Source organism: Hippoglossus stenolepis, chromosome 15 (genome assembly GCF_022539355.2).
Source record: "Hippoglossus stenolepis isolate QCI-W04-F060 chromosome 15, HSTE1.2, whole genome shotgun sequence".
NCBI classification, from domain to species: Eukaryota; Metazoa; Chordata; class Actinopteri; order Pleuronectiformes; family Pleuronectidae; genus Hippoglossus; species Hippoglossus stenolepis.
Window position 1 is genome coordinate 2,647,591 of NC_061497.1, and position 12,819 is coordinate 2,660,409.

Sequence of the window (12,819 nt, forward strand, 5' to 3'; positions counted from 1 at the left end):
TTTATTGCAATTAAGTGGAGTCACAGCTCGTTTAAAACGCAGCAGACTTTTCACCAAATCTACTAAAAGATAATATTACTCAGATTTCCGCTTCTCTTCATTGTCTTCAAGTCAATTTGAGAATTGATTTTAAAATTTGATTGCTGACTAAGGCCCATTCTAGACTTGCACCTAAGTACACTGCTTGGGACCAAGGGTGACCAGGCCTTTTCTGTCAGGACTCCACTCTTTGGAACAAACTCCCTGAGAAGATCCATCTGGCATCTCTGTATCCTCTTTAAAATCTCTCTTAAAGACACGTTTTTTTCTTTACAATGTTTTATTTGATCTTGTTTTTTTTTTTACTGTTTTGTGATCTTCAAATCGTTTATAATTGCTACTTAATGTTTGCTTAAATTTTTCATTTTCAAGCACCTTGTAACTGTGTTTTGAAAGGTGCTTTATAAATAAAGTTTTGGCAGTGACAATTATCATGATAGTATTCAGCATCTTATTGTTTATACCGGTTGTGGTGATTGATCATCTCACAATCTAACCAGTATACAAATCCAGCAATAATATGATTAACATTAGTCTTTAATCAATCAATAATAGTGGTTCGGTTATAATTTGGATGGAAACAGATAAAGTGTGTGTTGAGGTATTATTCCTCGAAGACACTTCAGAATCTGATTTCACTGATTGAGCTCCTGCTGAGTTTATCAAACTGTGGATCAGTAGTTAGGATCCATTTGCCCTGAATAAAGCCTTCAAGAAAAATGTTCCCTCTGCATATAAATCCCACATTTGTGAGGATTAGAGGAGAACATGGCTATGGCTTCTCCGTGCACTGCACCCCAGCCACAGGCCACAGTGTGACAGGAGGGACACTGGCCTAGTTTTAACAGTTTGCCTGTGTTTCATAACCAGGGACAAAAAGAGCACACGTACACTTCTACACATTAACACACACACACACACACACACACACTCATATCAGCACACTGGGGTTGATCATCTCCTTGGATTCATTTAATGTGGGTTCTACTATGCTGAAAATGTGTACATGCTGTATGAAATGCATCATTATACCACAACAGAATATGTATAGAAATGCATTAACATCAAAAACAAAATGTAAATGTTAAAACACACATTTCCATCCATGTACAGAATAACTATACATGGATGTATTTCGTCTTTTCTAGTCTGTATTCTGCTGACATCTAGTGGTGTCGCCATGTCAAAAACCTGCTCAACCAACAAAGTAGAAATCCTGCCACAGGATATCTCTCCTTTAGTGACCAAATATGAATATGATATTATTATTATAATATATAATATCATATTTTGATATCACAATATCTCACTGAGCCTGCCTTAATATGAAGTGTAAAAAAATGTACTGCCAGTTTTCCCCTGACTTCACATTTTTTGAAGAAACCTAAGTAACTCTGCCAGTGTCTCTTTTGGGTCACTTTGCCGGTCCCAAGCCCGGATAAAGGAGGAGGGTTGGACGTAGAGCTAGCAATTCCACCCCACATAACAGTCTTTTGATTAAATTTGATATTCTAACATTTGACAATACAGGACCAAATTGAATCATGTAATGTGGGTCTAGACAAAGCATTCAAGTCATGAAGTTATTTTGAGAAGTGATGGCCTATTTCAATGGCAAAATAAAAAATAAAAAGAACAAGAATCAACAGAAGAAAGCTCATTTGTAGTTCTAAACATATTTAGGGTGTTTTTTACTCACTTTTTGTCTCTCCCACGACGTTATTCCTCTCTCCTACAGCGTCCACTACAATTATGCAAATTAGGCGATGGCGTCATTTAGCGACTTCTAGCGACTTTTAGGACAGCCAATAGCTACTTTCCTTACTGAGGAGTTGGCAACACTGGATATATGAGGCATTGATAAGTGCAGAGGTGCGGAGGTCTCAGGACACACAGACCTGCTGCATTGTCGGAGCGCCCTGCAGGCTTCCTTACAAGAGGGGATTAGTTTAAGCTAACTTTCTGTCATTCACATAGACCGTAGGTCATTCATAGTTTATCTGCAGCTGTTTCTGCCAACTACTCTAGAGCACTTTCACCAGAGAGGTCAGGTCTGGGAAGTTTCACACGGATCGAACAATTATTATCCTGCACACACACAAACAAACGCACACACACACACAGAGTTGCACTGGCATGCACCCAAATATGATGTATGCACACATGTGCAATTATTAGAAAGCCAAAGTATGATGTATTAGTCAAGAAAGGAAAAATCAAGTTAATTATTTATGATTTAAAGTCTTTTCCTCAAGAACAACTCATAAAAACTGATTTTTTTCTTAAAGCTAGGCTTGATAATCCTGGAAAAGATAGAGGGAGCGGCTCCAGTTTGACAAAATGCAACTCATTAATCCCACACCTACTGCAATACCAGGTTGATAACTCCTTTGATCTGCAACACACTACATATGAAGTTGCATGTTCAAAGGAGTTAAGAATCCTCTTTGTTGGTTGCCACCAGCCAATAAACCGAACAAAGAAGAAGTGGGCTTACTTGAGCCAAGGCAACCAACTTGCATTTTTGTTTGCCTTGGCTTGGTTTATTTATGCCTTCTTTGTTGAATGAATATGACATTTGCTCTACAACATTAATTGCCTCTTGTATTCTTGACCGCCCAATGTCGCCCTGAACATGAGAGGAAACATTATTAATCATAATGCAAAACAATATAGGACTAATGACACTGCCCTGAGGAGCACCACTTTCCACCATATACCTTCCTGATAAAGTTGTCCCAGCTCTTACTTTAATAAACCTATCAAATAAAAAGTCTCTGATCCAATTATAAGTCCTACCTGCTATCATGTTTAATCTAATCATTAATCCCTCCTTCCAAACCACATCATAGGCCTTTTCTACATCACAAAACACTGTCATTACAGACTCTTTATAAACTTGTGCTTTCTTAACCTCTGTTTTCAAGCATATGACCGGGTCCATGGTCGCTCTTCGCCTCCTTAATCCACTCTGAAGGCAAGATAAGATTCCTCTGCTTTCGATATAAAATGAAATTCATTGGATTTGAAGGATCCTTCCCCAATTTCCCAATAGGAAGAACCACAGCCTATTTCCAACCAACTGGGAACTTCCCCACTTCCCATACCTTTACAAACCTAACAGCTTCCTTGATGCTGCCATACCTATGTTCTTGGAATTTTGGGAATTAATAATGGATGTCTATGGTCGGCTTATGGAGTGCTTTCTTCTTCTCTGTTCGGTTTATTGGCAGGGGGCAACCAGAGTAGATCAAAAACGTTTGGCAACCTAACTATCAAATATCAATAGGGATCCTAATAAATAGGATGCAATACACCTTTGATCTGTTTTGGTCCCGAGCCGCCGATAGACGAAGTGAATGTGACAAGTCTTCACTTGTCACATGTCACATGTGGAACACATCCAACCACTGATGGAAGAACATGGTAAGTTTATTACTATTATAATTTTTTGGTTGATTTTGTTGTTTGTTACCATGAAACTTAGTAGTATGCTATATGGGTATGGGAAGAACTCATCAAGGGCAGATTTCATTTGGCGAAATAGGACATTTTTGGACATTTTCATTAATTTCATTCATTGATTGATTAATCTGCTAAGTAACCGAATGCATCAAATAGATATAGTCGATAAAAAAATACTTGGAGGTGGAATAAAAGTATAAATTAGCATTGGAAGTTGAGTGAGTTCAGTGCAACGCTTGAGTAAATCTACTTTCCTCCTCACAAGAGCTCGACAAATCATATCCCAGAATGTAAATGGATGTGTAAAATGTTATGATTTATAAGACAAAATTTAATACCTTGTTCTTTCCTTTTTCTTTTTTTCTGGCAGCTATTACATTATAGGGGGGAGGATGAGATGCAGGTTCCGAGAACATCTTCATTGCCCCTTCAACCATGTGGTCAGTCCCAGGACTACATCGGTTACCTCTCCTCACCCTTCTCTGACTACCTGGTGCTGTCTATTATGGGAGAAGGCACCTATGGAAAAGTATTCAAGTGTGTGAAGACAGCCACTGGTGAAATGGTGGCTGTCAAGATAATGAAGAAAAGAGAGTTCACAGAGAAGGAGGTGTCCATGATGTTCAACATTGTGAGGTTCAACAGTGTTTTTGTCGACCACGAGTATGTTTGTGTCGAGTACGAATTGCTGGACCAGAGTCTGTTTGATTTTGTGAAGAAGAGACCTACCCACTGTTTGTCTGTGAAGGAGATTCGCCCAATCTTGCATCAGGTAATTTCTATACGAGAGTTGTACTTACATATAAGAGGTAAACATAAACACAGGAACTCCTATCGAATACAATACAACTGGCTGTTCACCAAGCCCTGTTACTGTCACATGGAATATTTACCACTCAAAATCCTGAGTAATGTTCGAAACAACAGTTTACCTTTGATTTCCAATAGAAGCGTGTAACAGATTCTCTGCGTTACCGTGAGTTCCTCGTCATGAACACAAGGGGAATCAGGTTGGTGTCTTTCAATGTCTTTCTTTATTGCTCCCCAACAAACATAAACTTAAATCATACATCAAGCAACTGCGAAGCGCCGCGCAGCGCCAAGGGCGCCTCGCGCCCTGCACCGATGGTTTCGGCGTCGAGTCTATTTTTTCCGCTTGCCGCGAGTGTATCGCGCCAGGAAACACACTGAAAAATGATTTTAAACGATATAAATTACATATTTTATATGACATAAATTATCAAATATGCATTCCCATACTTTGTATTCCCCTTCTGTTGTCCTGGAGTTTTAATTTTCCCAATTTTCACAATCACATAATTAAATGTCCCCCTCTGCCCATCCACTACAGTCATATAGATAGAAAGAGAGAGACAGAGAGAGAGACAGAGAGAGGGGGTGGCTATAGGGTTGCGTAGTCACTTGTGACTACCTCATTTACCCCCCGACACCCGACATTGCACGGAGCAAACAGCGGAGAAATTCTTGAAGATGGATGACATAAAGTTGATAATTGAAGTGGAGAAGTACAGGGAGTTGTATGATCCTCAGAACATGTTGTATAAAGACAACGCCAAAAAAGATAAGTGTTGGGACGCCGTTGCAGTTAATGTTGGAGCCACAAGTAAGTATATGCTGTTTTACTACTGGGTCAACGGGTCTCCTAAGTGCAGTGCGTTTTCCATCACGGAGAGGAATCGCAGGATGACCGGCGCGGAGAAATGCGCGTCCTGTGTGAACCGCCAGGCGGCTGCGCTTCCGCGTCCTGTGTGAACCCGGCCTTACCGTGAGTTCCTCGTCATGAACACAAGGGGAATCAGGTTGTGTCTTTCAATGTCTTTCTTTATTGCTCCCCAACAAACATAAACTTAAATCATACATCAAGCAACTAGCTTGGTTACTCTGAGGTTATCAGTCCGGGAGTGATCTCCTGGTTCCCGGGCCCCCGCGCCCCAGCGCGCTACTGCTGATAAAGAGGAGAGAGTCATTAGTTGAACTGGAACACCTGTGTACAATCAGACTCTCTCTGGCACCGATCCCAGAACCCCATCCCCACTCCCTCCCTCCTGCAGCCGACGCTGACCACGCCCCACTACCACAAAGCGTTAATTTCTGGAAGGTGATTTGATTTTATCATGCGTATCTCGTTCATCAAGCTCCAAGCACTGATTGAAAATACCTCCTTTCGCTGATATTTAGACTTTCCAAACTAAAAACTAAGTTTGAGGCTGCATATGTGTTACTTTACCAAGAGCAGCGACATTTAGGATTGATCCGTCTGCAAATATAACACTATCAAATAACAAGTTAGAGTTTGAACTGCTCCATACACTTGTTAAAGAGTGGAGTGGTGGAGGGACCAATGAACGGTCAGTTGTTGTTGATTTGAGGGCATTATTGTTGTGCCAGCTTGTTGTTCTTCTGTGCAGTGGGTTGACAAAAATCCTTGTATTTGACTGTTTAATGCAACTGATGTCTTCAAAATCTGACAAAAGAGGAAGAAGATATTCAGAAACATCCTCTGATAATTTGTACAGCTGCTGACTTTATGTTGTAATTTACCCTGATAGATGGCCACAGCTTTGGAGTTACTGCGCAGGATAGACATTGTCCACACAGATCTGAAGTCAGACAACATCATGATGGTGGACCATATCAACGAGCCATTCAGGGTCAAATTGATTGACTTTGGCTTGGCCTGTTCTGTTGCAGACATAGAATCGAACACGCCGTGCATCCAGCCACTTGCCTACAGGCAAGTATTTGGCAACTTGTTTCAGATTCTACAACCATAGCAAATGAAATATGTGCTGCAATAATGTAATAACTCATTATCCTCTTTTTAGGGCTCCAGAGAGCATGCTGGGACTTCCATTAACACCAGCCACTGACATCTGGTCTCTGGGCTGCATTGCTGCAGAGCTGTTCCTGGGGTCGCAACTTTCCCTGAAACTGTGAATATGACATGGTCAGTATTAGAATCAAAACATATGAAGTAATTGTTTTGAATACAGTGGAAACCGTGTACAGTGATCTCATTTGTCCGAGGCCAAACTGATCATAATAAGCAACCGATTACTATAAATGTATGACAGTTCCAGAACTTGAGGGAAAGATAACAGTGCTTTTAAGGTTGCGTGCTCGTGTATGCACGCACACACTGACTCACTGATGCAGCGTTCCATTGAACCACGGAGCTCAGAATTTTCGGGGTTTTAGTAAGCAACTCAATGATCTTACTCGTGTTGTGTGTTGTTCCTACAGTTACAACTTATCACCCAGACTCAGAGTCGGATACCGGAGCGACTTCTCAAAATTGCACAGGAGACTAGATGTTTTTTCAGTAAAAGGAAGAAACGTGGAGCGAGAAAACGATGGATCCTGAAGGTTAGTAGCTTCTTTTGCAACTATCTTAGATATGCTGTAAAAAAATGTAATTCATACATCGACTCCTGCCTCATGCGAGCGCTACACACCCCGCCTGAATGTTTCAGAAGTTTTCCGGTGGTTCTGAAAGTGTCTGATACGGACAATCACCTGCTGTATTCTTTATATGTGAAAAGCTCCAGAAAATGTCAATTTCAAGACATTTGGGACACATCAAGTAAATGAATTGTTATCTCTTTTTAGAGCCCGAAGGAAACTACATTGAAGAGAAACACCCCGACAGCTTCTAGTAAGTCAAAATTAAGATCCTGTGTCTTAAAAAGACATAAATCTCTCAAATAATGGAGATCGGCGTAGGTTCTCAAGTCAACTATTTTTCTTTCAGTGTGAAATTGTGCTTTGAGCTGATGGAAGTCTGTCGGACGAAGCCAGTTCAGCCAGTGCAGCCACCATGGTCGAACCTACAAGCATCTACCAGCCTGGGCGAGTGCAACACCTCCAACTGGGTAATTCCTGCTTGGCACTTCCACCGAGAGCATCCTTTTGTACAGCAGTTGGCATTTGATTTTTCAAATATCCTTTTGTTGGATGACCACATGCCACGATGTCAGCAATCAGGCTCACAGAGTGCTCATCCAAGGAAGAGAAAGGACAGAAGTCCAGACACTGATTTACCAGCTTTGAAGAGGATGAGGCTGGACTGCATTGAGGAGAACACACAAATATGTAAGTATTGACTTTTATTCAATGTATCTCAGTTCAGCCACGTCCTGTACAAACTACTGATTTATGGGTAGTTTGGTAAAACGTGGCATATCTGAAACATATTTGATATTAATGACTATGTTCATTGTGCTGTCAACTAGCTAACATAACTTTTAAACACTTCTTGTATATTTATTGCTATGATTATTGTACCTGTATGAAATTAGAATACAGCCATGAATTGTAAAAACATCCAAACATCTCTGGAAACCTTCTATAGTTAGTTTGTTAAATCAGTTCAGTGGACGAAATCTTAACATCTAAGGTGAAATCAGGAGATCAGGAGGTTTTTACTAGTGTTACTCTTTATCGGTGCGATGTTACTTTTGTTAGGGTTTGTTTTGGTTGGACCCCAAAGCAGAGACTGGAAACAGACTTGGAACGAAGGCAGAGTTTATTTAGGGTGCCAGGGTGCTGGCTGGGATGTCCACAGGAAGGCACGAACACGGGACAACAAAAACGTAGAAGAGCAGCAAGGCACACGGGAGGGCTGCGTAGCAAAAGGGAAAAAAACGCGGATTAGTACTCATAAGACACAAGCTCAGAAACCGAGGAAAAAAACATGAGGCTGCGCTACCGAACGAGATGGAATTATCTGGCGGAGTAGTGGAGTCAAGACCAGGCTTTTATGGAGAGGTTGATGAGTGAGTGAGAACAGGTGTGCCTTGTCTGCTGCAGCAGGGAAGCCAGCCACACACATGACCTGCAGGGGAAGAACAGGAAGGGAAGGGAGAGAGAGAAAACCAAAACACAGAATCATCACAACTTTGTCTTTATCGTGTTGCTTCCAGACACTCCAGCTGAGGCTACATCCAGAAGTGATTCTCATCCTAGCAAGAGAAAGACCAGGACTGAAGACATTTGTTTACCAGATGCGAAAAGTTGGAGACTCTACGAGACTGAGGTGGACACACAAACCGGTGAGTACATCAGTGCATCTCAGTTTTTTTGCCGGTCCATCCGTCCAATTCTTGATCAGTTGTCACTCGGACTCAGATCAAGTGATTAGATTTCAGTCTTCAATGTTAAAGGTTGCTTTCTGAAACTACCAACGTACCATATGTTGCGCCCTGAAAAGGGGAGATATCAATAAAGTTGCTCGGACACGGTGTTTCCTCTCTGGCAGCTTCATTGAGAATTTTTATAATTTTCAGAAGTAGTAATTTACAACAGTTCTTTCAGTATACAATATTTAAACAATGTTATGCCTTTTCTTTCCATTCACTTTTCTTATTATTTACAGTTACTGTAGAAATGAATCCACAAATACATTTGTACTTATTCACACCCATAAACATAGTGAAAATGAACCACACACATACACATTAACAACCTCATACTCGGTTTGTGTGTCTTACTAAACTAAACACAGTCACAATGCTCACAACATCTGTTGCACTTACGCTAACCTCGTGCCGCTCCATGCCGGCCACAGGAAGAACGGAGTTTAGCTAGCTGCATAACAGTATGGTTTAACTAGCTGCATAACAGTATACAATTATGGATCAAACGATCAAAATAATGGTAACATGGTAACAAAACAACTTAGCAAACATGTTCCAATGTTCACAGAGCATAAACATTCATTTTATACCTGAAAAGGGGAGATATCAATGAAGTTGCTCCGACACGGTCTTTCCTCTCTGGCAGCTTCATTGAGAATGGCACCGTGGCCGAGAGCTCCCCTATCCGGCCTCTGCAGGTATGACTAATCAATCACCAAATGTCACCTCTCAAACAGGCTATACCAGTCGAGTACAGATTAGCTCATCTAGGTGGAATTCCTTATCCTTTTAACAATCTATCACACATACACGTCACAAAGCACACGCCAATATGCCCTACACATAAAAAAAACGCTAGTGCAACGCTAGTGGGCTCAAAGTGCCGACAGTATTAAAGTATGCAGTATGCATTTTGCGGATTCCATATCATGAATCATGACAGCACATGTCCAAAGCATAGACTGTATATATATATATACACACCAGAGAGAACACTGTTGCGTCAAAGAGAACACACACATCCAAGATAACTAAGCAGCTAGTCTGACAGATCATGGCACTAGGCCTTCAACAACACGCCCCCAATATTGGAATTGCTGCAGAGTTTTACAAATTTGGGCCATGGTTCTTTGACTTCGCACTGCACCTACCACTTAACGGATGCATGCTGGTTAGAAATTTGTCTGACTTTTAATGCGCTTGCAAAACATCTGCCGCTGCATGACCTTAAAATATTGTGGGAGTTGAACACAAACCGTAATGCAGAGCCCTCTCAGCTGCAGCAATTTGGGTGGACATAAAAGTATAAACACTGAATGGCCGCAGTTAAAACTTTATTCAACATTCAACGCTTAGTAAACACCAGAACATGGGCAACCACCATCATTATAACATCTGCCAAAACCGTTTTACGTTCGCATGCTGAGGGTTTTACTTTTACATTCTTCACCCCTTTAAAAGTCCTCTCATAATTGTATTAGGTAATAGATTTCAGCTTGTTGCAGCCGGAGGAACTAGTAATGTGATCAATGCAGATCGCAAGGAGCTGCCTTTGGGCAATCAAAACACACATTCATTTTTTTAACATCTGCTGTGAGAAAGAGCTACTTGTTGAAAAAACTTGTCTGGTATCTTCAAAATGTCGGGAAATAATGAGAATAAATGGAAATGGAATCTGTGGGGGGGACTAGCACCAAAACTGTCCAAGCACACTTCACTCAGCAACTGGTAAGACTTTGATTAAAAAGGTTTGAGAAGGCGTTGTAGAGTCTGGAAAGGAAACTGCTGATGGCTGGATCTTTGATGGTGTGGTCACATGACCTTGAGACTGGCAGAGACAACATTGTCCATATGTTGGGTCTTCCATTTCAATTTAACAGCACACTTACAACCCTGTGCCACTTTTTGCAGATTTTTTTGAAAACGCTAAGAGTTCATCATTTTAGGTATCTGCACCTCATCCTTGATTTCACTTTACATAGTTTCTGAGTAGACGTCGATGATGGTGTTTGGTGATCTGAGAGTGTTCGACAACCTGCTTAGTAAAGATCCCTGAAACCAGCTTCAGAACAATTATCCTGATAGTAATTTCTCCTTCCACTGTTGGTCTGCTTCTGCATTCTCACCTGACCCAGGAGGCTGCCCTCGCTTTCTGAGCTAGACCTACTAGGTGCCGCGCAGACTGGCCTCACCATCAGCCTGACACAGCTTTTTCTAAACTACAAGCTTCTTCTTGCTTCTTCTTCTGCTTCCTTCCTCTTCTTCTGCGCCAAAGTGCTATCACCGCAGCGAGAGTTTGACTGTAGCCACCACCATTACTCATAACGCCACAATGGTGGGATGTCAGCTGATATTGCAGCATGGGCTGACAAACCTAAGGCTTGCACCGCATGGTGGCTTTTGGTCGTGTGAGCTCATCTGTAATCTCATCCATCATGTGATTGTTTAGACATGGTCCAGCTGAGCTGGTTAACCCAGGGTTTCACCACTGAAAATATCATCCATCCATTGAACTATCTGCCTTTGTTAGATTCCCATGTTCAATCGTTGTTAAAGACGCCAATATCACTCAATGATTGCACTGATCACACCAAACCTGTCAAAGGTCAAGTTGTAAAGGAATGTCAGTATACTTGTTATTCCAGCCTGCCCACAACACGCATAAATGGACGCTTGGGCAACCGCTTGCAAAACATTGTCCTAATCCTTTCAGACACTTTCAGAGGTGTGCTCTGGGCTGTTTCGTGGACCATCTTTGTTTATACATGATTTCATCCACAATCACCTCAGCAACATTAACTGCAAACATTCTTAATCTCCAGAGTGGTTTGATTCCAACCTGATCAGCAATCATGAGTCAGATGGTTTCATCGTGCAGATTCTGTGTATTGAGAGACCTCCTCCTTAATGGGATCTCTGACAGTTGTGGACAGACAGAAGACTTTCTCACCTTCTGAGATTGTTTCGACAGGATGATGACTATCTTGCCATCTTCATTGACTGGTGTCATAATCTTTGCCTTTAGAAGGCACACATAATGCTTCGATTCCTCATGAGTTCGACTACTTGCCGGCCTGTTGAATCATACCAGTCTTTTTTTGAGGTGTGACACGAGGCGAGTTTCACACTCATCCAGCGCCTCTATGGAGTAATGAGTTAATGTCAATTCTGCAACTTTAGCAATAACTGGGTCAAAATTCTGAACTTACAAGATTGATTTCATCTGGAACGCCGTTACGAGTCTCGAGCAAAACCCTGATAGCGCTGCCCAAAGACAAATCATACCTTCAGACACAGGCACAGCTGTGCTCTTCAAGATCCTTGTATTTTTAATGTCACCAAAACGACACCTTGCAGTTTTTCCGGGAGTATGGTCATTGTGGCCACATCAGGTCACTTTTCGAAGATCCACTTGTTCGATGTCGCCTTGAAAGACGCCACAGTTGGGTATAATGCCATCATATGTCCATCTTTCATGTTTGAGCTATATTGCTTGTCACTTATTGGCTTAGTCTTTAAAAATCGTGCACTATTCTGGCTCTGAAGTGCTCTCTGTCTCTCTGTGTACCACTCCTACCATACACTGATCAACTGCATAAAGGAGATATCAGAAATGATTATGGCACACACTAAAGGGAAACACACAACACACCAAAAGAGAATGGTGCTGAAGTCTGGTGCTATGATGGCCAGATCAGCTGCTTGGAATTTCTTGATGTGTAGGCACACCAAAGAGAATATAATTGCTGTCAAAGAGAACACAATAGCATCCAAGATACCAATCAGCTGGTCGATATCGGAGTAGCACCAGGCTTCCAAATAAGCCACGCCCCCAAATATTGACTGCTACATATGTTGCACACTAAGTTTATAATTTTTTTGACTTCATGTGACTCCACCCTCGCATCACTTGAATGATGGCATGCTGGTTAGAAATTTGTCTGACTTACCAGCGCTTGCAAAACATCACATGTCACATGACCTAGGCTATTAGGGAGTTGAAATAAAGGTAATCAGACTCAGTGCAGTTGTTCTCTTCAGCTGCACTGGTATAAAATTACATAATGATTTGAAACTATCAAGTAGAGAACTTATATTCAACATTCAACGGCTTGCAAACACTTAGAACATGTGCAAACTGCATCATCATTATAACATC